We start from the raw sequence: 25,257 nt of genomic DNA, 5'->3' as shown, positions 1-25,257 counted from the left end.
AATTTTCATAATACATGGAATGGGGTACATTATTGACGGCCATTGAAATGCATTATTAAAAAAAAAATCCTTCCTGGTCTAAATTCTTGTTACACACCTCTTGATTAGATAAACACTGGATTGGTCTAGATGCCTTTCTTAAATAGTTTTTTTTAAAATTTTTTTTACACAAGGCAAATGTAAGTACACGCTCTAAACCATGCAGCAGTTCCAAATCATACATTTGATTTATCCACATGGTTGACGTGAGCTCTGTCGATAAATGAAAGCTATGGTTTTTACTTTTGTGGCTCATGCAATTTAGAGCCAGCTATAATTAGGAAGTCCACTTTCTCAACACTGCTCCTATGACTTTTTTCAGCTGCTTGCTTAAGTTTTTATTTATTTATTCATATATTTATTGTTTGGTTCCATTTTTTATTGTGTTACATTTTATATTTGATCTGCAGTATGTACAGCACTTTCTTAAGTGCTTTATAAATAAAGTTAAGTTAAGTTGAGTTTAATAATAAGTAAGAGTCATCATCAGTCATTACGGAGCTTGAGCCAGTGCTCCAGACCAAGTCGTCGAACCAAAATTGTTGCTAATGTGGTTGGTGTTTGTTTTTTTTTTGGGTTTTTTTTCTCCAAACTGACAAGTGACGATGACGTCAACGTGTGAAACTATTCTAGGCTGTTTGTGCAGCGCAAATCACTGTAGCAACTGTTTCGAGCATAAACCCCAGAACTGTGTATAATAACTGTACTCTGATTAGTGCACTGTATGCTCTGTGTCTAACTCTTAAAATGTCAGCAATTAGTTTGTGAACATAAAGAGTCACATATTTCCCTCCGGAGTTTGCCAGAGCCAGAAGAGAGTAAAGTGGAGGTTGGATAATTGTCTTGGATTCCTCAGAGTGACAGGAACTCAAATTCAGGAGAATGCTATAATGTCTGTCTGTGTCAATTGGATGTGCATCAACACAGCTGTTTACTAACTTTATGAGGTGATAGTGTGTCACGGTTTTGTGCGCCGTGTCCGAATGGTCCAGAAAATCAATTAATGCAAGTTTAACAAACTTCAATCAATGAAAGGCATTCTTTTCTCTAGTTTCAGTTTGAGTGAAGACATTTTAGTGTTCATGGACAGCTTTAATCAATGGATCTCATCTATTTTGCCGGAGGTCCATTTTCTCCAATCACTGCGGCAACTAATCTCACTCAGAGTATCTCCCTGGTCCCTCAGCTGGAAAGTGCTGATCAGGATCTTAGAGAAGCCTCTCTCTTGTGCAGAGATTGAACAATATTGCTTTAAAAGTAAGTGCACCATCAAGCTGCCTCCCTTGTTAATACACAACTTGTAAAAAGCAAAATGCCACCTCAGCATGTGATCCGTGCAGCGTTCTGTGTTAGTACCTCGATAATCGTCTGAGCACCACGTTGCGCCTTTTCAACTTTTTATATAAACCACTAGACTAAACGGAAACAAATAACACTGGTTTGAAGGGTTTGTATTACAGTGTGAATAGGGTCGACTTCACTGCGCTATATTTACTATATATGGATCTAACCAACATCAGTAGATATTCCAAATTAATTGTTTTTTTTATTGATAGCACAGGCATTTATGTCCTCATGTTTTTAGAGTCTATATAAATATTTATTTGTCAGAGTTAGATATATTATTTTGAGTTTCTTTTAGGTTGTCAAGAAAATAATGTTTGATTTGATTCCTAAATATAAATATGGGGGGGGGGGGGGGGGGCTAAAAACAAGAAATAAAATAGAAAAGAAGTCTGGCATAATAAATTGTCCCATGTCCCTGACAAAAGTATGCGTCTGCCACTGTCATCGCCTTTTCCCTGCTCGACCTTGTGCTTGACAGTCTGACCACGTTGGGGATGAGCACATGTGAGTTCGGTGAGAGGAGATAACACCCCAGTGCACTCAACCTGCCAGCACCGAGTGTAGGCCCCAGGGATGCAGGGCTGGAGTAGCGCTTTACCCTCTACATCAATGCACATGTTTCTATAGACCATATGTGCTTGGTGCTTGTATGAGTCTTTGCTTCTGACGCAGTTATGCTACGTTATTCAACCATATATGATGCAATGGTATGCTTAAAGCAGACTCTACTGGTCAAATGCATCTTTCATCACATGCATGGATACATACACACACACACTCACATGCACTAACACGCACACACTATTTATCAGGTCTTGGACTAGATTCCTTAGTTCGCCCTCAATCCTAATTGGTCATCGTTGATAATTTTGTACACTATAATTATAACTTCAAACAGTGTTTGAAGGGAGTAAAGACGCCTTCTGTGCCCGTACACAAAGCAGGGTTTATAAAGTCATGGCAAGATGATTTAGTTGTGGAAAAATTTGTGAGTCATGACCTCAACTCCCTCAGACACCATCATATTGACTAGAACAGAGATGCGAAGTCAAGACGAATTTCTCGATTTATCGGTCCAAATATGTTTCTACCCTCACCTATGCTCACGAGCTGGGTCGTGACCCAAAGAATAAGATCCTGGATTCAAGCGGCCGAAATGAGTTTTCTCAGCGGGGGGTCGGGGCTCTCCCTTAGAGATAAGGTGAGAAGCTCGGTCATCCGGGAGGGGTTCAGAGTCGAGCCATTGCTCTTTCGTATTTAGAGGAGCCAGATGAGGTGGCTCGGGCATCTTGTCAGGATGCCACCTGGATGCTTCCTTTGTGAGGTTTTCCCACAGGGAGGATGACCCAGGACACGCTGTCTCCCGACGGGCTTGGGAACATCTCGGGACGTCTGGGCTTCCCTGTTTAAGATGTTGCACCACGACATGACCTCAGATAAGCGAAAGACAATAAATGAATGAGATACAGAGCCACGCCCTCCTTTCCATATTCTTCTTGATGCATTGACAAGTCCAAGTCCAATCTCACAGGTAAACTCTAAAATCTAGAAAGTCTTCATGAAGCGCAAACTCTACTTTCTATATTTTTTCCATTTTATTTCATGCGCGTAACATTGTCCCAATTTGTTGGTCCTTTTGGTGAGCGTTACAAAGTGTTACTCATTCACCAACACACTAATGAAATCACTCCCTTCAGGCCAGGTTCAGACAAACAAGAAAATTCGCTCTCCATTGTATTTCAGCACTCACTGAATTGTGTTCTCGACTGTATGTTTTAGTGCTGTAATCAGCTCTGAATTATATAAACTGCTGTATTGATGCCTGTAGGCAGCCAAAGTACTTTCTCAATATGGAACAACAGCAGGGTATGAATACAGAACACATCCACGGCCTGTCCTTCTCTCTGGCCCTCAGTCACTATGCGTTCTGACTTAGTGAAGCCGCCCACTGTTCTCCGAGGGATAATTGTTCAGCAGTGCTCTTTTCCTTTCATTCCAGCTTCCCCTGTCCACAAGAGCTCCTGAGCGTCTTTCTTCGAGCAATTCCTTTCACAAGAGTTCATGAGATCATGCGGCGTCAGGAGCCAAGGAGCCCAGTAAGGTGCCGTTGGGCAGAAAGGTTACACCTAGCTGGACTCCGACAGAAAAGACGGAAATACACATCAACAACAGGATGCCATTAAAAAGGACTCAAACAGAATGAGAGGACCAATCGCAAATGTTTACTTGAATATATTGTGTTTAAGGCGATTTAAAGCGACTTGCTGCCTGATGCTTCTTTTTTTTTTCTAAACCATACTATCGCCGTGTCTGCTACTAATTAGTTACCAAATCACACACATTTGCGGCACAAGCAGTGTACTCAAATAACGAACCACGCCACATACCATTAAAAGTCAAATTCCATAGTATTAAGACTCATCTCTTTTATCAAAATATTCAACAAATAAACAAAATACAATACACTGATGCGATGGTGAAGCCACAAACTTCACAGCATGCTTGTTAAGTTAAAAGTCGCTCTTTATTTGGTTTCTCACAAGTTTGCATGCAAAGTCTTTGAAATGGGAAAAAAAAGGAACAGATAATCAAGGGATCAAAAGAACGTTACAGATGAAAGGATAGGAGTGACATATAAATTTGAAGCTTGGCTAAAGTAGTGAGTCAGTGGCCATATCCGAATGTGCACACTAGTCCCTATTTAGCGCATCAAGGGGTTACGCCATTTTATGATAGTGTCAGAACGTCAAGGGAGCATGAATGTAGGGCACTCAAAATTACCCACAATGCATTGGGAAAAGTAGTGTACATTGATGTTCACGCAACATGTTAATATAGACCACTATTTATTCTGAGCAGGAAAATCAAAGTGATGAGGAACACACCATGGAAATAATTATTGAAAGGAAATAACCGGCGCACCGGCAATCGTGGGGCTTGTGGGTTTAATATTAGTGTAATATGACCGAGACAATTGGCATCCTGACGTGCGTCAAGAAACTGATGTAAAGGAGAGAAGCCGGTCATTTTTAAAAATAACATATTTTTCAGCCTTGAAAAATAAATTAACTGCAAGTACTGCTAGTTGTTTTTTTTTCTTTTATCTGTGTGGCCTGCGGACCAGTTCCGCGGCCCGGAGGTTGGGGACCACTGCTATATAGCGCTACATATAGTTCAGGGCTATATCGTGAATCAGGGATAAGGGAATAATGGTGGACATTCAGACACAGCCAGTGTGTGGGGTGACTGCTTGTGATCTGTGGCCGGTAGTAGCTCCCGAATGAATGTGCATTCTGTTCCTGCTTGGGGGAATAAAGCAACTGAAGAGCATCAGCAACTGTGTCGTCTTTTAAACATCAACTCGGGCGTTACAATACTGTGTGCGCTTTGTACCACGGTAGTAGATCAACCATCCATCCATCCATTATCTGAACCGCTTATAATCGAAGATAAGTCCATCACATGACACCTCTCTCTCTCTCTCTCTCTCTCTCTCTCGCTCTATCCTTCTCTCCATCCCTGCCTCCAACCTCGGTCTCACTATGTTGCTCTCTCGCTCTCTCTTTCTCCAGTAATTCTTTACAAAGTATTCTTAAAATAAATAACTCCTGCAAGATTTAACAGAAAACCATAAACATGGTTTATATGCAAATAAATACTCATACTCATACATAAAATATTTGACTCAATGATTGTAGATTTGTGTTGTCATGGCAACTGATCGAAGATAATATGAGCTGCAGTGCATTTGCAAAGTTGCGAAGCATAACAGTGTTGAGATTTGACTTTAATTTAATCCCACTTGAAACATGAGGCATAAAATGGACATTTGTGGGGATAGAAAACTTCGGACGCAGATGACATGGTATCATCCTAAGCACACGTCTCCGTCAAATGGTGACGTCAAGGAGTCTCATCTCATTACCTACAGCCCTCCCTCTCTGGTGGGAGGTGCTGGTATCGGTTTTCAGCTCAACAAAAAAAAATATTGGGGAAAACTGTCATCGACATACTATTAAAAATAATGCAATGATTAAAAACAGACAAACGGTGCTTGTACATCACCATTAATGATTAATGTATTCTTTTTTTGTATTTCCCAAAGAAATACATTGGCAGTATGGCATTATTTGCATGTTTGAGATCAAATTATACTAAGACAGGAAGGGTAATCATGTTTAATGACTTTGTATCGTCATTTTCTGTCAGACATGGTGAACGTTACAAGGCAATAAATTCAATTAAACATCGTTCAAATAGCATTTTGAACAGCTGTGTCGGAAGCTACATTTTAATAATAATCATGATTAAAAACTTCATCACAATATTTTCACTCGGACCAGAGCCAGTTGATCTGCGGTGGGTGTCTGTATTGCGGATGATATCATTCATCATTTTAAAAGAACATTTAATGACAACTTCCAAGCTCATAAATAAAAAGTACAAAACACAAATAAACTGTAGCTAGAACAGATCTAAAATTACAGAGGTGTTATTTTACTATTTTTCAAAGCACTTAAAGACTAAAACTAAACAAAAACTTGCATACAATTTCGCTCCACAATATGCTGCTGACTCAACGGGTTCTAAAGCTGCCCTTGAGCAAGGCACTCAGAAGAGAGAACAAAAGCTGTGAAAAGTCAGCACTTAGCTTACATTGGGCATAAAAGATGCAAACAATGCAAAGCAGGTCAATTCAGAGAAAATGCATCCATATTCAGCAAATGTTTTCCTTTATACTGGATTGAAATCAATGCATATAGATGGCCGTAGCAGCCATTGTCGAGATATGTTTGGAAGGAAGGGAGAGGCATGAAATAAAAACGAGGGGAGAAAGAAGTCAGTAGCGTGCTGATGTTTAAACCTGGGGTCTATTAGAGCTTGATTGGGTCTATTAGGGGGTGAAGGGCGATAGGTGAACCTCAAGCAGCTCTCCTCCAGACACAGCTTTACATTAACCACTACCTCCTCTCTTGAACACACTAAACGATCAATAGCAATATGGTGGTAGGAGAGGAGTGTCTGGAATGGACCGGCAAATATGAGAGAAAAGTGTTGCAGGTTTACAGGAAGATAAACAGGGATCGATAGTGAGACGAGGACTTCTGTTACAGGATGGAGGAGTGTCAAACAGTTTACACTGGCCAACATCATGAAACTTCTCGCATGGAAATCTGTGTGGTGTCCATATGAGGACACTTTGATTGGCATAATTTCTTACTAGGCAGCTCTTTTTCTGTGGAGAGCTTTCAGTGACCGTGGAGGCTTTCTTCAGGTGTTGCAACTAGAGAGGGGGAGCTATAATTGGCTGTTAAAAACCAAGGCCCAATCAGAATTTTGAGTAAGAACCAGTCTCGCCTGCAACGCTAACCAGTGGGTACAGAGTCTTACCGTTTAATTTATCCCTTCTCTCTCTCGCACCCACTAGCATCCACTCTGTTACCTTCACCACCCTCCCAAATCAGAGGAAGCCAATTACACTGGTAACCAGTCTGTCAATAAATCGCAGCTATGCTGTTTACTCACTGTAGGGCTTTCATGCCGTCCTAGAAAAGGAGTCGGAATAGGAAAACGCTGGTTCGACGGTACACGATTAGCGAAAGCGGGTTTTGGGTTCGAGCTAATTTGAGACTGCAACTTAATGTATGTTTCCGTCGATTATATTGTATATGATAGACTGGTCCAGAGTGTACCTTATAGATCATGTCATATGACCCTGCATCAAACGTCCACAACCCTACATAAGACGGTTGGCATTTCAACAAATTGATTGCCGGTACCTTTTCTATTATTGGTTGTCTGGCATGGAAACCATTCCAAATACCTTTTCACATCAATACATTCCAGAAGTACGTAATAGGGATGGGAATAAAAAAATGGTTCTTTTTAAGAATCTGTTTCGAGTAATTAGATTCGTATAATTATTTGCTTGCCTGTTGATTTTGCTTTTTGATTACTGAAACGTGGCACATTAGTGATGTCACAAGTAAGGACTGTATTCAACTTTTCTAGCATGGCACAAGCATGTTAAAATGTATTGTACCCGGAAGACGAAGGTACCTTGGCTTTGCGCCTAGGACAGGACCAGCGTCACAAATGTGCTCTTTTTGTGTAGAAGAGTGACGGCTGAGCCTATCATTGTATGAAAAATAAATGAAGATTATGCAACTGCAGCAACTCGACTACATCACCCTCAAATACTTGGTTACGGCACTGCTACAGCAGCATGGGTACAAACTACCTTGGTCATAGCACAACATTACAACATACACAACAACAGTGCACGGTCTCGAGAGCAGGTTGTACGACCAGATATTTTTTTAGTGGAATTTTTCACTGGATATTTGTGTTAAGTTCTACTGGTATTTATGGTTTTTCTATTTGATTGTTTTTCTTTATAAATATGTGTTTTTTAAATATAATTAGCTTAGAGAAAATTGCCAGTCAGGAGATGAAATTAACTGTATCTGGAAATAAAAATGAACAGCTTCATGAGGAAACAACTTTTTTTATTTTTTATTATATAATATCTGCATAATGATAAGCGTCTATGCAACATTTGTATTATATCCCTCACCTAAAAGGAATTGACATGAGAATCAATATTAAATTGGATCTATAATCAGTTTTACTCAATTAAATTACAGTATAAATCAAATTATAAATAATACATTTTCATCAGTTCCTATGCCTACTAAGAAATATTTCCAATCCGCCGCTCCCGCTTTTTCACTTCAAAAATATGATTTTAATAATTCACTTTTCAATTCAATATCAATCAATTTACTGAGTATTGCTTCTGTGCCCTGTGGAGGTGCAAGTGAAAAATGGAATAAGCATCAAAGTAAAGATGTGTGCCATTTGTACTCTGAGTGCGCATCTGATCTAAACCATGCCTAAAATGCAGGATGTTTTGATGTGGTAATTAAGAGCTGCCCTCGGATTAACAGGCAACCAGTCCCCAGTGTGTACAGCCTCTTGTCCAAATTTACCTGGACTAGGCTCCAGGTCACCCACGACCCGAATGAGGACAAGTGCTGTAAAAATTGGATAATAATTGAAAGGAAAAAGTGTTATATTGCATGTCTACAAGGTTGTGTCAACGTTGGGTTGTAACAAGATGTGTGAAAGGGTACGCTGTTAAGTGAAACATTTAATCTGCTTCTACCTGACAAGTGTCAGGCTGTTGTGATGTATATAACCTCCACCATCTTTCCTGCATTCCCTTCACCCTCCATTTCCTCCCTTATCTCATCTCCCTGTCAAAGCCCCCTCCTTTCCCCTTTTCTCTCCCCGTCCAAGCCTGTTTTCCTCACTCAAGCGCTATGATGGCATCCTGTCAGAACAAACCTGGACAGCCAATATCCCCACAAACTGTGAAAGACAGAAAGACAGACACGCAATTATTAGAGTGGACGTGGGATAAGCGCATTGGGATTCAGAAAGGAGAGGCAAACATGTCGACTTTGAGTAAAAATATGGATTGCTGAATTATTACCTGAAGCTGTATTTCCCCTCGCATCACTACCGCAGTACGTGGGATGCATATGTGTCGCTTGTTCTTCTCATACGTCTTTTTCGGATGCAATTAAGAACACCCTGAATTTGCTTCCGAGCCCCCGCATTTTGTCACTGGATAAAAATGACTTTTTTATCCGGAGTCACTTTACTAAAGTCCGCCGTAGATCCTGGTTGCCCCATCAAGCTGACAACGGATTGTAAATAAGAGAGACATTCATCACAAGCATCACACATACACACAGCCATATCTCCTCACATCCAGTATGCTGCTATGACAAGGACATAGGTTGGGCGTCAGCAGTGAAAGGGGATTGGGACTCGTAAATAATAAACAGACTCACTTTTGTGGGTTGTGCCTACTTTATGGTTAAAACTTCCACTGGCTCTGCTATACACTCAAGTAAAAACCAGCCTACTGCCCGAAGACAGCTGGGATAGGCTCCAGCACCCCCGTGACCCGCGTGCGAAGGGGCTTAGGTAATGGATGGAATAATAATGTAACAAGATTTGCCTACTTGGTGGGGAAAACTTATTTATCACTGAAGAATTCAGCATAATAATAACGCTAACATCAACATTTTGTCTACTAAAACAAATAGCAAGCAGCATAGTCGACTTCTGAGTTTTGGGTGTCCGAATTCCGTTAGCGCGTTCTACCTGTGCTTGTGTAGGATTTCAAACACTTGCATGTTCGGTTCAAGTCTCCAAATTGTATAAAGATGAGAATGTGAATGTGATTTTTTTTCTTTGTGTATTGTTTGTGCCCTGTGAGTGGCAACCAGTCCAGGGTGTACCCTTCCTCGAGCCCAAAGTCAGCTGGGATGGCTCACGTGCAACAAGAAGATTGAAGTCAAACCCCACTTTTAGTTTAGTATATATACTTGAAATTGTTAAGAATTGTCATCCTTGGAGGGCCAGTTTCCTTCCAAAAGTATACCAGCATTTATGGAGCTCGACCTATCAGGCTGAGCATTTTTCTTTTTGAGTACTGCTTCGATGTGGTTTATTTATTACTGCGAGTGATAGCAGTCTTTGACTCACAAAGAAGCAGGTGTGTCTCGCAAAATAAAATCCATTATCAAAAATTAAAATTCACATATCCTAGCGGCAGGTCTAAACTCCAAATATTTATTTGATATATTTCTATTTTCTCCCTCTAGTTCGACGTCTCCTGTTTTTTGAGTTCCATCTAAACTAGTGCACCATTATACGTATACCTGTACACACACATATGCATGCGAGCACAAGCACACACGCGCAAAACCTTCAGTATTTCCCTACAAGAAATGCTTTCAGAGCTGACATCCAATATCTTACCTCACCTCAATTTTCCCCTCTCTGTCTCGCTCCTTGTCTTTGTGTTTGCGTCTTTCTTATCTCCCAGCTCATGCCCCGTCTCTTTACTTTCTCTTTGTCTCGCACCAAAATGATTTCTTTTAGGGCGTACCCAAAATTGCCTGTAATTTCCACGTCCTGTTTTGACAAGTATCACCCTCCCCCCGTGCACCATGGATTTCCTTTCCATCTGCATATTTAATTTCTTATTTCTTTTCATTTTTGCCTCGTTTTACACCCTCAATGCGCTCACACTCACACACACCGACACATGCTCACGGACGCACCGTCTCCGTCCTTTCAGCATTTTTCATTTGTATTTCTCAACAACACAGATGTTTATAGTTTTTTTTCCTTTCCTTACCCTTTTTTTGTTTGCACGTCCTTTGTTATTCTTCTCCGCCTCACTGTGTCTGTAAATTTTCTTCCTTTCTTATACGTCCAGCAGGGAGACTCTATTCAGATGAAGGTCACATGACACTAAAAGAGAGAGCACAAAGATAGGGGCAGTGAGTAAATTTATGTAGGCCCAAATAAGTTTGCCATAGGTGCTTTAATCATTTATTTTCCATACATATTATTGGCTTATCCACAAGTTGGGGATTGTAAACTTGCACAGACACACACCTGCAGCCACTTGCAAGATCACATTGAATGGCAGATCACACACTTGCCCAATTCCACAAACTATGAGATTGATCAACTAACCAAATGTGATAGATATTTGGAATAAAGAGACTTCAGATCACTTTCCAAGGTTCAAGTCCGTAACACAAACTTGCACATGAAAGTCGACAAAGTCACCCCTAAGCACAATATATGCCCTGTCATTGACCGGTCCATAGTATAGTCCACTTTTTACCTGAAGTCAGCTGTGATGGGCTCAAGCTTCCCGCATCCCTGAACAGGATAAGCCGTATAGAAATGGATGGATGAGGGTTGACAAAAGGTTTAACTTGAACACACACTCACACACTGTTACACACAACCCTCAGCCCTCAAGGCTCACATACAGTGGATCCCAATGTTCACACAGCAGATCAGGTTTTGTGTGTGCACATGAGCAGAGAGCAGGATCAGCATCATGTCAACATCAATGGCTCACTAAGTGCCAAGGGCCGTGCCGATAGTGTTCGAACCATGTGGGCTGGCTTGGGTTACAAAGAGGCAGTGAACAAAGGAAGAAACAAAAACCTCCGACACCATCATACTTGAGTCACCAAAGTCGCCAAACTAGCCTCTAGATGTTCAGCTTCATAGCATTGTGCTATAATGAGTAAAAAAATAGATTTGATTGAGAGAATTCAAGAAAATGTCGATTGTGCAGAAAACCTTGTGGTTAGTCCATTTACAAACTATAGGGGGAGTTTGCATTTTAAAGAAATAAACACTTTTTGTCTGTGTATTTATTAATACAGTCATTATGACTCATGTCGTACATGATGTGTGGGGGGATCACTCATACCCAACTTGAGCCTCTTATTTATCCGAGAAAAATGTGTCAATTGTTCGTCATCATCGAAGCACCTTTTTCATGATGGAGTGTTACAATAACACTGAGGGAACTTCATAAACTGAAATGTGGAAATGCTGATGTTTCCTGATTTTTGTGCTGGCACAAGGCATGTTGCACTTGTTTGCCATTTTAGTTGAACTGTCAGCGCCAAACTTGACGTTCCGGCGTAGTGAGAGTGTGTCCTTCGACATGCGCTCAGCTAACAACTAGGTGGCAGAGATTCACTCTAACCTTATGCCTGCTGTGACCACATTCGTTCATGTACTCGAAGGTCAATACACAATGACTGTTTTGACAAATATGATATTTTTTTTATTTGCTATTACATTGTTATTATATTCTTATTAAGTGAATGAGTGTTAAGGAAAGACATAACAAGGACAGTAAATATTTATTACTTCATTTTCTTACGGTCATGCATGTGTTTGTGTACATTTGTCACATCACATCTCATCTCTTTCCTTTACTTTCAGTTGGGACAGATGTACAAATGGCTATTCATTCATTTTATATAATGGTCATTAATGTCACGTGCGGGCCCGAGCTTGAGTACACTGCATTGGTCATGAGCGGATGACACGTATCGACAAATAAGCATTAACACAAAACCAATCCTCATTCAAACTCCGCACAGGTAGGTCTGAGATTCAAACTCGGGACCTCTCCACTGTGAGGCAGACATGTTAACCAAAAGGGCATTTTGCTGCACCATTCATAATGTTCTTTACAAATATTGCTTACATTTCAGATGTACTCAACATTAGTCTGCAAACAAATGATTATCTGACTGCATGGCAGCACGCTGGCCATCGCTGGTAGATTTTTCCTAAATGAGTAAGTCATCCAGACCTCAGCTTTCCATTGGCTTCATCCAGGAGAACACAGGAGCCAAAATACTGCAAGGCTCTGAAGAAACACTCGCACACACTCAAACTTAAATATGCATGCGTCCATGCGCGGATCGACTAATGCACACCAAGCTGGGCTCGAAGCAGCTACACGCAAGGGAGGCCAAAAATGAGAGCGGAGCAAAGTGGTGTAAAAGGCGGTTTCGTTAAAAAACAGGATTTTAAGAACACCAAACACCCTGTCATAGACATACCTCCAGCCTCTTGCTGCCTGTCTGTGTGTTTGACAGTCAGCGCCGAGAGGGACGAAGTGGCAAGCAGCCAGAGGCTTGTGAATCAGCAATGACTAACAGTTTAAACCCGCACTTACAGGGTGCTTGCAGGTGGGGGGAGGACATGCTTTCATGTGTGCGAACATGCAAAGTGTACATTTCTAACAGCCTTAAAGTGTGTTAATATGTGAGCCGGCATGCTGGTACTATACAAGCCTTGTCCATCAGGCTCACTTGTGACAGCTAGGACCTTTAATTGCATTGCGCCTAATTTGATATTGTCAGAGCTGACAGCCCCCTGATGAGCTGAGTGAAAATGGAGCAACTATGTACCCGTCACATCCTCCAATGAGCCCCGACAGGAGCCCAACTCTGTGCTCAGTTTGATCTCTCTACAAGACAATGCAATGGGATGCTAATCGGATGCAAAGGCCCAAGATTTGAGCATGTGCCAAAGTGTGTGTCTACGTGTGGAGCTCGTGCACGTAACTGCACGTGCGCACGGTTGTAATGACAGCTCTAATAGGAGAGAGGACTGGAGGAGGCAATAAAAGTCCAACAAAATGGCATGCCAGTATCCATTAGAGCTGAGCACTCTCCGAAAATCTTCCTGATGACACACAATCACACTCCCTGTTTGGTGAACATCTGGCCAAGGGCAGAGAGTACTCCCACCTCCCACCAAAATTGGTCTGCAGTGAGCCTTTACAGGCTTTGTCCTCTGTCGTGATTTAGTCATAAACTTTGACCCCTTTAAGTGTAGCTCATTACTGCAGGTTGTGATTTATGAGCTAAAATTGAGGTCGTCATTTGCTCGGAATATTATAAGCATCGCAGCCCGACAAAGTCAATCTCCACCAAGATTCCTCACGAGAGTCGTCAATCCATACACAAGTATTGGATCGATTAGTCAGAGTAGCATGGCGTGACCGATATAAAGCTAAATGTTGACAAATTTGTCTTCTTCCACATATGAATACTGCCTCTCTGGCAAGGTTATTACAGTTAACAAAAACTAACAAAATAACTAAAATTGTAATTGAAAGAAAAAAAACAAAACCGTTTCGTTCACGAAATAAAATAAAAATGCTTTATTAAAAACAAAAACTAACTGAAACTACAGCTTACGTGTACAACTCTTAATAAGATTAACTATCATCATAGCAAAAATGTCCTTCATTTTCATCATTGTGAGTTAATATGAAACATGAGCATCTGGGCTTCATTTTAAGTATGTTTGGCAATGCTGCATGCCCATACTACAGAACACAGGCATCAAACTCAAGGCCCGGGGGCCAGATCTGGCCCGCAATCTCATTTTATGTGGGCCATAAAGGATAAATCCTGTGTGTCAACTTCCTGTTTCTAGCACACTTTCTTCACTTTTAACAACATTGAGATATTATATATTGCCATTTATGTTACCATTCCCCCCAACAATAGTTTTAGGATTCTAGTTTATTACACAACACTTAGTGACCTTTTTTATTATCTTGCACCAAACAAATACTTTAAATGTCAAAACCTGTCAACCTAATAGTAAAACTAATAAAATTAAACCAAGACGAAACATTTTCGACAAAATAAACTAATAAATTGAAAAAAAAAGCTCTAATAATGAATTAAAACTAACTGAATTTAAAAAACAAAAGTCAATATGAAATAAAACTTAATTGTAAAGAACAACTCAAAATATACTATACTAATATTATACTCTCCCTGCTCTGAGGTGTTTAAAATAACATAGAGTTACTGGAATACAAGCTTTTCAAGATCAGTGCTGATATTTTATTTGGCAAGATATTGACTACATTTACATAAAGTTAATATTCGGATTAAGGTCATTTTTTCCATTTCTGAGTCATTCAGAATAACATTCGGACAGAGTTACCTCCCACTTCTAAATCACTCGATTGGAACGGTGACGCACGGACGTCATGACGTAACTATGCGTCATCTATGCTTGTTCTTTCGCTTCCTTCCTTTCTACCTCGTCATTCCAAAAGTGTGGTACCGTACTTACTCTATAATTCGCCAAGTTTTGTTTATTATGCTGCCTGTATTTCCGGTGGGTTGTGTGCCAAACGCTGCATACAAGCACAAATCAAAGAGACCAAGTAGACTTGAAAAGCAAAAGTCCACTGTTCAAGTCAGGGATGTAAAGTGTTATGTGAAGAGTACTTTGCATCTTGTATAATTTCGGTGAAACTATTTGGAAAAAAAAAGGTAAAACCTTTCACTTCATGCACTTTACTTAGAGATGTAAAATTACTGCTGAAAATTGGTGGTGAGCTGTTTGCTATTTTGATGAATGCCCTTACATTACCATCGCCACAAGAAAACACACTTTTCCAGCTCCAAACTTTGTAAGTGCAGCCTGCAGCGAAGATGCGATCAAAGCCTCTAGCATTACAGACAGCCAGAATGTGGCGACCGGATTTCTAGCAGTGGGAAAAGCAGTTTCAAGAAAAAGCATTACGTTCACAGATGTTTGTTTTTTTTGTATCCTTAGCTATCCCCTTGATTGTAAAGTGTAATTTATTTGCACATGTCATAAAACTAACCACCTATAATCGGTTAACAGTTTTAACTGGTGGAAGTTTGTTCAATGTTAAATGTGAGACATTTTCAACTAAACAGTTAAAGAAAAGAGGCATTATGATGGTCTGACTTGACTCGATTAAAATATTTGTGAGTTAGGAGAAACCCAATTAAATGAGAGCAGTGAAGGTGAAGGTAGAGAGGGCTTTGTGTGCATGTTTGTGTGCCGCCTGAGGTGTATTTATGCAAGTGCGAGGATGTGATGGTAAAGCACCGGGTTGAACCCTGACCTTGTCAGAACAAGGTCCCAATATCTAGCTCATAAAGGAATAAATCCAAACATATCTTTGCTGCAAAAACAGGCACATAGACAAAATGGGCAGCAATCCAGCTTCTTTCACCGGAGTACTTTTACTTGTGTTTTTCACATTGATGATGAGTCAAAATCAACAACTTAACATCATTAATAATTACCAATACTGGATGTGCTCTGTTTGAAGAATGTAGTTGAAAAGGTATTTTATTTAATTTTTACATCAAACCCCCCCGCTCTACACATTGCAGCTCAGGACGGTGAAATTGAGCGCGGAACATTTTAACATTATTGCATCGCTCCAATGAAAATCTGGCCAGAAAGTACACTGCTCAGAAAAGAAAGGGGCGACAACCTTAACATAATGGAGCGTCATAAAGTGGCCCAGAATGGGTTTGTGGTCTCATCAGTGGCATTCAAGCATTCGTCAATTCACACAAGTTGTTTCAGTCTGTAATGTAATTGTTCTTTTCCATTTGAGTGTGATTTTGAATCCATTTCTCTTGACCCTTCTTTTGTCCTCTAAGAATAATACAATCACTACATATTTTTAATTGGGAAATTTCATTAATCAAGGGTGGAATGTGTGATAAATGTGTATAATTCCCCACGTAAAATTATTCCAAATCTCTGCATCCTGTTATCTTAGTGATGAAATCACTCACGTTAAAATTCATGGTTTCGCACTTCTTATCATTTGAAATAACCAGGCAATCATATCCCCTTTCATTAGCTTTCCACTTCAACAACTTCAACATCATCACCCTCTTTCCACCCAAAAAGGAGCTGCACCTGAAATAACAAATATTCACCCTTACAAGGCTGGAGGATTTTTAATAATTAAGAATGTTTAGTGTTATGAATCAATTTGTGCAAATATCCATTCATGCAATGTTTGAAAGTGTTTCTATTGTATTAGGACAAAATGTGTTGGAAATATTCTGGACTACTGACACAAAAGATATATTTCTAACAATGAGTTTTCCCCTTCAATGCGAGCCAGACAATCAATCAGCACATCAACAAAGACATCCAGTAGCAAATTCTTTGTTCGCTAAAGGAAAAGTGGCCCAAAAAGTCGTGGCTGCTTCATCGTGACAGCACGCATGCTCACAATAGCCTGAGCATCTGACAGTTCCTGGCTCAAACCAACTTCACTCTGATGGAGTTAACCCTCTACTCATCCTGACTTGGTGATAAGTGATTTTCTTAATGCTTTCCTGAGTCCAAAGGGGTCGTCAAAGAGATTCATTTTGAAAATGTGCCTGAAATGAAGATGGCCACGAAAATGACGCAGAAAAGGATCCTTGGACATTGTTTCTGTTGTGTATGAAGATGTGGCAAAGAAGGCTGCAAAAATGAGAGGGATTAATTTTTGCTTATCCCAATCCTGGAACCTTCCTGACAAACCTTATATATTGTTTATTTGCATTTGTCCTTTCATGTAATTCTGTATGACAACATGAATCCCAAACTTTCCTTTTATGGCTGTACTTTGTTGACTTGCAGTCCCTATTGGCCTGCATGTGTTCTCTCTGTCGGGGCACACAGAGGGCAAACTTAAAGTGCCCCTCCCCTTCCGTGGTAACTACTGTGCCCTTTCAGATCCTGCACAAACTCCAGCTACAGTCTACAGGGACTGATGCCCTCGCCCTACAAACAAAAATCACCTCCCACTACCGGCAATGTCTACCTCAACGCTATCTGACTTCAGATTCAGTTGATATGGAATCCAATTTAAACGTTCTGGCCCTATTCAGCACATTACTCATCACCTCATATTTTGCCAGCTCATTAGTTGGGTATCTTCTGCAATAGTAAAACTTGGCACAAACATCTAATCTTTTATTGTCACTGCTAATATCTGCTGTATTAGTGTGCATTACACACATACAACAGCAATGAAATGCATCAAGTGACAGGTTGAAAGTTCCTGCAAGGTCACACTCCTGGGCAGTTAACTGTTTCGTATCCTACTCAAGAGCATCTTGGCACAGCTCAGAAGTCACCAACCAGTTCCTGCTCCCCTGTACACTTTTGGGTGTGCAGTGGGCCTAGAATCGCCTTTCCATGTCATGTCAAAAATATAAAAATATGACACACGATGTCTGACACAAACAGGATCATTTATTTCATATTTGTGTCCAATTGACGCAGGTATATCTGCAACCATGCATACAAGGACTCAACCTACTTAGCCCAACATAATGATGCACATAATCGCATCGACGTAGCATGAAACAAAAAGAAGTCAGATCCTAAAGGATTATCCCTGTTACATCCACGTAGACCCAGATTTGATGCACGCAAGAATCTTCGTCCACACAATCAGGAGTGCAGCATTCTCAGACTCTTGCAAAAAAATAAATAAAGATGAAGAAAGACACAAGATAGACTAACATTTATTTATTCATGAATACACAAATAAAATAGCTTCTCAAAATAATGATTATTTCAGTGACTTGTGTGTGTTTAGAAAGACAGAAAGAAAAAGTGAAGAAAGCGACGCAGCCTCTGAGCAGCTGAGGTCATTTTTATTAATAAACCTTCTGACAACAAACACACTTGCATCAAGGCCCTCGCCTTCCCTCCATCGTGACTCCCCTCGTCAGCTCCTTGTGAAATGGCACTTGCCAGACTGACACAGTAGGGGTGGGAAGTCTGTGACTACACACACACACATGCACACGCATAACTACACAAATGCAACATGCACACTCATACACAATGCAACATTGCCAGGAGACTATGTGTCAGTGATCTGTCTGTGGGTAACAGTGCGGAGCAGGTTAGATTCTGCGTGCGTGTGTGTGTGTGTGTGTGCGTGCATGTGTGGGTGTCAGTAAAGCAGAAGAAAGTGAGGTGAGACAGACAGGAAGTTTGGCCTGTACACGTGCACTAAGAGGCACTAAGAAACATGCCCTGGCTCATTTGTTCCCACTGACAGCAGAGGAGCGCGATGGATCTCTACAAAATGAGCCTGAGGAAGGATGACAGGTGTTTGTGTGTGTCTGTTTGTGTGTTTGAGGGATATATAGGAAATTAAAATTTGCATTTAAGCATGGGAATGATTGAGTCTGCTTATACTGTTCTTGTGCAAGTCAACATTCGCGTGTGTTTTCAGTAATGGTGTCATGGAGAGTGCTAAATGTGGGCACTTCAGAGGTTATTCTGGCACGTTAAAGCTTGACCCGGGATCATGAAGACACCCATGAAGTGCCCCCCGAGCTATCTCACACACTCATGATCATTGACTGTGAAAAGCCTCTGTATGCAACAGAGGCTTTTTGTTTGTAAGCAGGTGCTCATAGGACTTTATTAAAACCATACGAGGGGCTGTTTTTCACCAAGTGTGACTGCAGGGATTGGTCAAGTGATGAACTCCAATCAGGATGTTTGAGCATGTGCTTGCTGAAACTGTGCTGCTGTGTACATTTTAAAAGAAAGAACTAACTTCATGTTAAAAACAGATCGACTAAATTAGATTGAGATAGATTAAGCTGATGTGCTGGCATTTGATGACTTCACCTGCACAATGGCTTTGTTCACTCCATGTCGTTTTGGTGATACCGCCACACTCTCTTTTCAACATTGGCCGCAAAGTATCGACTTAAATTTTTTTAAACCTATTTACTTAAATCAACAGTGTCATTTAGAGGAGTAAAAAATACAACTGTTTCATGAGGCAAGTTTGAAGCTTCACTTTTCCATCATAGAATAACTGAAAAGATCGTTTTTCGAAAGAGCGCATCGTTATCAAGATATAAAATGGCCTATAATTGTGATAGAAGTTTTTTTTTCTTTTTTTTTACCATCGCTAGCATTACACACAATTGGACCGCACTTTGCGCTAGACTTGCACTGAGCACAAAAATAGAGTCTTCCAGGTTCCCCTTTGTCTTTATAAGCATGTACAAATGAGCTAGAGTAAAACACATTATATTCTGATATGTTAGTAGTGGGGCTTGATTAAAACATGTTGCAAACATTTTAAATTAAAAAATAATTATTCAGTACATAAACTAAAAAAAAACAAAATCTAATAAAAGTTTTTCTATCAGGCTATGATAAAAACAAAGAAATAGGTGAAATTTTTTATGAGGTGTAATTATCGAGATGTCATTTCAAGTTACATTTTGACAATATTCGGAGGGCTCAAAATCATTTCAAGTTGACAACATTCAAGCAATTAGGGTGACTTTTGCTGTGAACTCAATCGTGTAATCCAGAACAGAAATCATCATTATTGTTTATTACCAATTTATTACAACACACAAGGAAGCTGGACTACATCAATTTATTCTAACGTGATCTTGTGCTCCCTGCAATATGTTATATACCAAACGGCCTTGAGTAAATTTTAAAAAGTCTCCTTGTAAAATGTATTTTTAATTTCTGAGTGAAAAAAAAACTTTACTAGTTTCAGCAGGAAAGCAACACCGTTTTACTTCTTTCATCATGCTGTTAGCCTAATATTAGTTCTGGTTCACTGTCATCACTTGAGGCATATTGTGCGCCAGGAATTAGGGCACTGAGAAAAGTTCTGAGGAATAGAAATGTGATGAATCTATTAATTTTGCAATGCAACAGTTTTTTCCTAATTAATTGATAAGAATTAAGACATTATTTTAGTTTAAGTCACATCTTTTTTTCAGTGTGAGTCCTCCGGCTTTTCCAAAGTAAGAGCGACTGCGAAATACAAGGCACATGCCATCCGGTGATACAAAAGACATGGGCCTCAACTCAACAGTGACAATGTTAGGCTGAAAACCGATAAGAATGTCCCCATGTTCACCAAATTAAATACTTTGTACGTTCCTACTCTCGGTAATCTGACTATAATGTGCACGAATCATTAAGAAAAAGACAAAACTTAAAATACAAGAATTCATACCAGAGTGAAAACTAACAACGGGGTAGAGGGCATAAGTCAATGTGAATAAACTCAATTCGTAAATTTGATCAGCCAACTAAAGAGTCCCAAAAATGGTACATATGGCTCAGTTATTTGTAGTACCTAATCAGACTGAGCCAAACTGATTAGACTTTCAAAGAGATATTTTTGTTTTTGTTGTTGCACACGTGAGTCTGGCCCACATGACAGATTACAGCACAGCCAATAACATGAACTAATAAGTTTACTTGTGCATTAATGCACCGTCACACCATGTGAGTCCAATTCCGTTACGCATGTGTTTGTATGCATTAGCTACGCTAGTGTGTGCTACATAAAGAAGCTACTGTACTGTAATCGCAATGCAACCATGGATCACTGTTATGCAGTGAAGCAAAGTGTCTGGGAAATTTTAGCAGCAATTAAAAGTCTAGCTTCAAAGTAATTATAATTCCCCAAAACCAAAGTTGTTTCATATAATGTCTCCTTGGTTTAAATTGAGTTAAGATGGAAATGAAACAAACCAAAATCAGATGACAATGAGCACACAGATGGTGCTATGAGTTATGTAACTGAAACTTTCCAAAACAATTTTAATGCTATGTGTCAGTGTTTTCTCACGATTCGATGAGTAATTACATGCATACATGCGTTTGTAGGTTTGACGGTTGCTGACAAAAACAGTGAAGGGATGCCATGAGCATTCAGCATCATGTTCAGCTGCATACTAACTGGTAAACAACTGTCAGCACAGGCACCATGACCAACAAGGATTATATCTTGTTGTGACACTGCACAGCAGGCCTGTAGCCAATGCAAAAGAAAGTGTCAGGACTTGTGAAGATGAGATGATCAAATGTTGATGATGCTGTTACGTTGTAGCCACATGCAATAAGTCCAATTGCACAAAGTCAAATTACAAGCACACTATATGAATACAGTAATACATAACAGTCAGTTACTATAACATGAATGTGTCAGTGTCATAGGAATTTCAAAGAATGTAGGAGAGAATCTATAGGTGTTGAATAGATTATTTTGTCAGTGAGAAGAACAAATGTTTTTATTTCTCCCTCTATGTATTTTATTCTTGACAGGGTGGAAAAATCTGAAGCCACATTTACACCAACATGTGACATCCAATAAAAAAAAAAACTACGAAAAGAAAATCTTCAAGATGGGCGGGCAGCTTTCACCACATTTTTTTTTATTTTTATGGGAGGCAAAAGCTGCTGACAAACATAATTGCTTCATTTACTGTACATCTCAGTCACATATGGCAACAACAAAATGAGCTTTATAGAAATATTAAGATGTGTTTTGTTTGTAATGAAAACTGTCAGTGCATGCAGCTTTGCTATGATGTTGTTTTAGTATTATTTATTTGTTTGAGTGTTTATTTTTATTTCTTTTTTATTACTCACCCAGGCTGGTACTAGACAGACCTAATTTATTTTCCATTAACATGATATGACATTCACTAAAACCTACTTCTATCAGAAAGGCGGTGGACATTTATTTTATTTATAGTTAGTCTATGGGAATAAAAACTAACTCAGGCCATACTGACATCATCTTTTAAGTATGCGCCTGTTCAGATGTACAGTAAGCTTGGTAACCTGCAGCATTTCTAAACGAGTGTTGATGATGTGTTAAGAATATATTGCTGATCAAAGTAAAACTCTATGGCTCCTAAGATGACATGATTGACAATTCTGCTTTCAATGTATCTTTCGGTGTTGGGACAAGCAAAATGACAGTTGGTGGGCCGCAGTCCCAGGAAGACTGACTGACTAATGATTATTGCCCCTTTGGCGCTAATTTGACAATGAATGGAGCAGATTCACTGATGTACTTAAAATTTGTGAACCAATCTCAGTACTGTGTTAGCTTGACTTACCGGTGCTTGAAGTTACGAGCTGTCGCTTGATTCATCTTTTGCTTTGTGCTGCAGGCTAAAATCTGGATTATGATCATGCTTTGAGTTGAGTTGAGTTTTGAGTGAAGTGAAAACAAAAAATAACAAAAAAGTATGACCAGATGTACTTTCAGCCATTATTTGAGTGGGACAAGCAATCAAACAAAAATACAAAATAATAACACTTGAACGGGGCAGACACTAAACCTGAATAAATTTGTTACTTTTCTTTTTTTTTTTTTTTTTTTTTTTGGGGGTGAGTGGAGTAAACACCAATTGTTTCTTATTGTAGGTTTATCACCATTTTTTCCATGGAATTCTTTTCAGTTAGATTATTTGTTTCAATGCATTACTAATACTCATCAATTATACGCGGCCTGGTCTGGCCTGGTATTTGCAAACCTGCCTCTGAATAAAAGTGATGCACACTTGGAGCCTTCGCATGCTGTCAGCACTGGAAACAAAAGCTCAGCAGTCATTTGGAGATGGAAAATTGTTTTCAGTCCGTTTAATGGAAGCCACATCAGCAGGCAAAACCAGCGGTGGGCTAACTACACAGACATTTTGTCAGCTTTCAGATACAAATTGACATCAATAAAAGGGATAAGTCATTTTATCTTTTATTAGACTGAAATTAAGAGATACTGAATTAGTTCAAAGAAAAGCAACTTTTCAAAAAGCTCTCAACAATAACCCCCCTCCTCCGAAAAATACACACAAGAAAGACAGAATGTGCTTCAAGAGGTAAAAGTAGGACATTTTAATTTGCTTAGTTGATAGTGGTAAGCATGCGTGTGTGTTTGTGCATGCACCATTTAATAAGTCTGTAGTTCGTATGCAAAAGCCAACAAAGTCATATAATTTGTCTGCACCTCAGTCTGTTGCAGTGAGATGTTTCGGTAACACTTTATTTGATGTTTGTTCACAAGACTCATAATCATTATATGACACTTGACATGAACATGGATGAAACCTTATGACAGATGTCATTAAGTGTCATTCGGTAAATTAGGACACTTTTGACACATTGGTCAATGTCAACTTTGGATCAAAAGTGACATAATTTACAGAATGACAGTCTGATGAACAAACTTCAAATAAAGCAATTTGTCGTGTCTTGGAGTTTCCCCTTTAAGTCACTTAATAGATGTTTGTTTACATTCATGCTTGTGATTATATGCTAAGTTGTTTTCTTAAGTTGTCACTTACTTGTTGTTGAGAAGATCGATGCCTCCCTTGTGTACGTATGAAAAGTAAATATTATTGTTTATATCATTGGAAAATATACTACCCAAGGTGCCATTTCCTTTTTTTCCACTTATCTGTTTATTAGTTATATTTGCCCATAGATTTTGTTTTACTATGTTGCTTATTTTTTCATTACAGTACAGTGAATTTATATAACTGTATATTTGCCATTAGAGATTCGGAAAGCCACACATTTGGGGATTCATATCTTTAACCAATTCTCTGTTTATTCACTTAAAATCTTGACTTCATTGTTGTCATACTCAGTCCCAAGTCATTAAAGAATTACTTCGGTGTTGACTGGTGGACTCTTGGCGTTGGCTTAATTCATTGAGGCGTTTTCACCTGCAATTGAGATGTCCTGTTTTGAAAGCAGTCCTTGAACGCACTTTGTGTGCAGTAAAAAGTGACACTGGAAGCACCATTCTTCTCCCGACTCAATGTTGCTACAAATAGCCCATGTAATCTACTTTGCTTTAAAATACGTCTGTATTCCATAACAGAGTCACTGAGATTGACACTGTTTGTGTAAATTGCTGGCGTGCATATTTTTATGCCTCTAAGTGACACCATGGCAGCATGCGCTAGGGTGTTATTTAGGCTTACATGCGCGCAAATACTAATGCTAAACCTCGTGTGAAGGTGTTTACTTTGTGTTTAATAATTTTACTGACTTCCGGTTAAAGAATGTGACATGGGCTCATACTTGCGTACATGCTAGAATCATGGTGTTGATACTTATTGATCCTCTTTGTTTTATGTGCTTTGCCACCATTTTGTGGTATTTATTCCCAATTACAAATCCCTTTTGAGGGGATACAGATTTTTACTATTTGCGTCAAAGTTGTCCTTCTGTCATGGATGTGTGTTGTTGAGGTGCAGGGAAGCAGTGAGGCAAGGCAGATGCGCTCTCAAAAGGTTTTGCATTGCAAAATACAATACAATACAACTTTGTTTATATAGCGCATTTCACAACAGCTGCAGCTGCAACAAAGCACTTTCCGTATGGTGTAATATAAATTAGCGGGGAATTAGAACACAAATTAAAACACGTAAACATTAGATTCCAGAAGAACAGCGACAGTCTCTCATGTTGAGTCAAAAGCTAAAGAGTAAAAATGTGTCTTCAAGCAATCACAGCAAAACACTAAATTAATGAAAGTCCGAAAAACAAAATGCAACGAAACAAATACTCAGACCAAATTGACTAGATTGTGACGTGACAACTGCCAGGAACAAAAGCCAAATCGAAATGATCCTCCAATGATGAAAAAGGAGACCAGGGAACTGAATACAAGAAAACTAACGAGATAACGAGGAACATCTGGACAGGAGAAAACACAGGTGAACACAATAACCTGAAAACACAGGGAAAACATGGCAAAAGTAAAATTGAATAAAAAACAAAATCCACAACTGACATGTAGACTAATTATAATGATACTAATAAAGACTGTAGTAACAA

The 25,257-nt window shown here is 39.5% G+C and overlaps 1 protein-coding gene across 2 annotated transcripts in view; it reads right to left on the bottom strand.

The window, feature by feature from the left end:
• sema4c (sema domain, immunoglobulin domain (Ig), transmembrane domain (TM) and short cytoplasmic domain, (semaphorin) 4C) overlaps positions 1-25,257 on the bottom strand; it is an 87,208-nt gene that overhangs the window by 47,673 nt on the left and 14,278 nt on the right. For both annotated transcript variants that reach the window (XM_088300998.1, XM_088300991.1), the window contains exon 2: positions 10,607-10,722. The gene's annotated coding sequence lies outside the window, so the exon portion shown is untranslated. The remainder of the gene's footprint in view (positions 1-10,606; positions 10,723-25,257) is intronic.

The sequence above is a fragment of the Idiotropiscis lumnitzeri genome, chromosome 1 (assembly GCF_059441095.1).
Source record: "Idiotropiscis lumnitzeri isolate Australia: NSW breed Sydney's pygmy pipehorse chromosome 1, RoL_Ilum_1.0, whole genome shotgun sequence".
Lineage (NCBI taxonomy): Eukaryota > Metazoa > Chordata > Actinopteri > Syngnathiformes > Syngnathidae > Idiotropiscis > Idiotropiscis lumnitzeri.
This window is presented reverse-complemented; position numbering and strand designations above follow the sequence as displayed.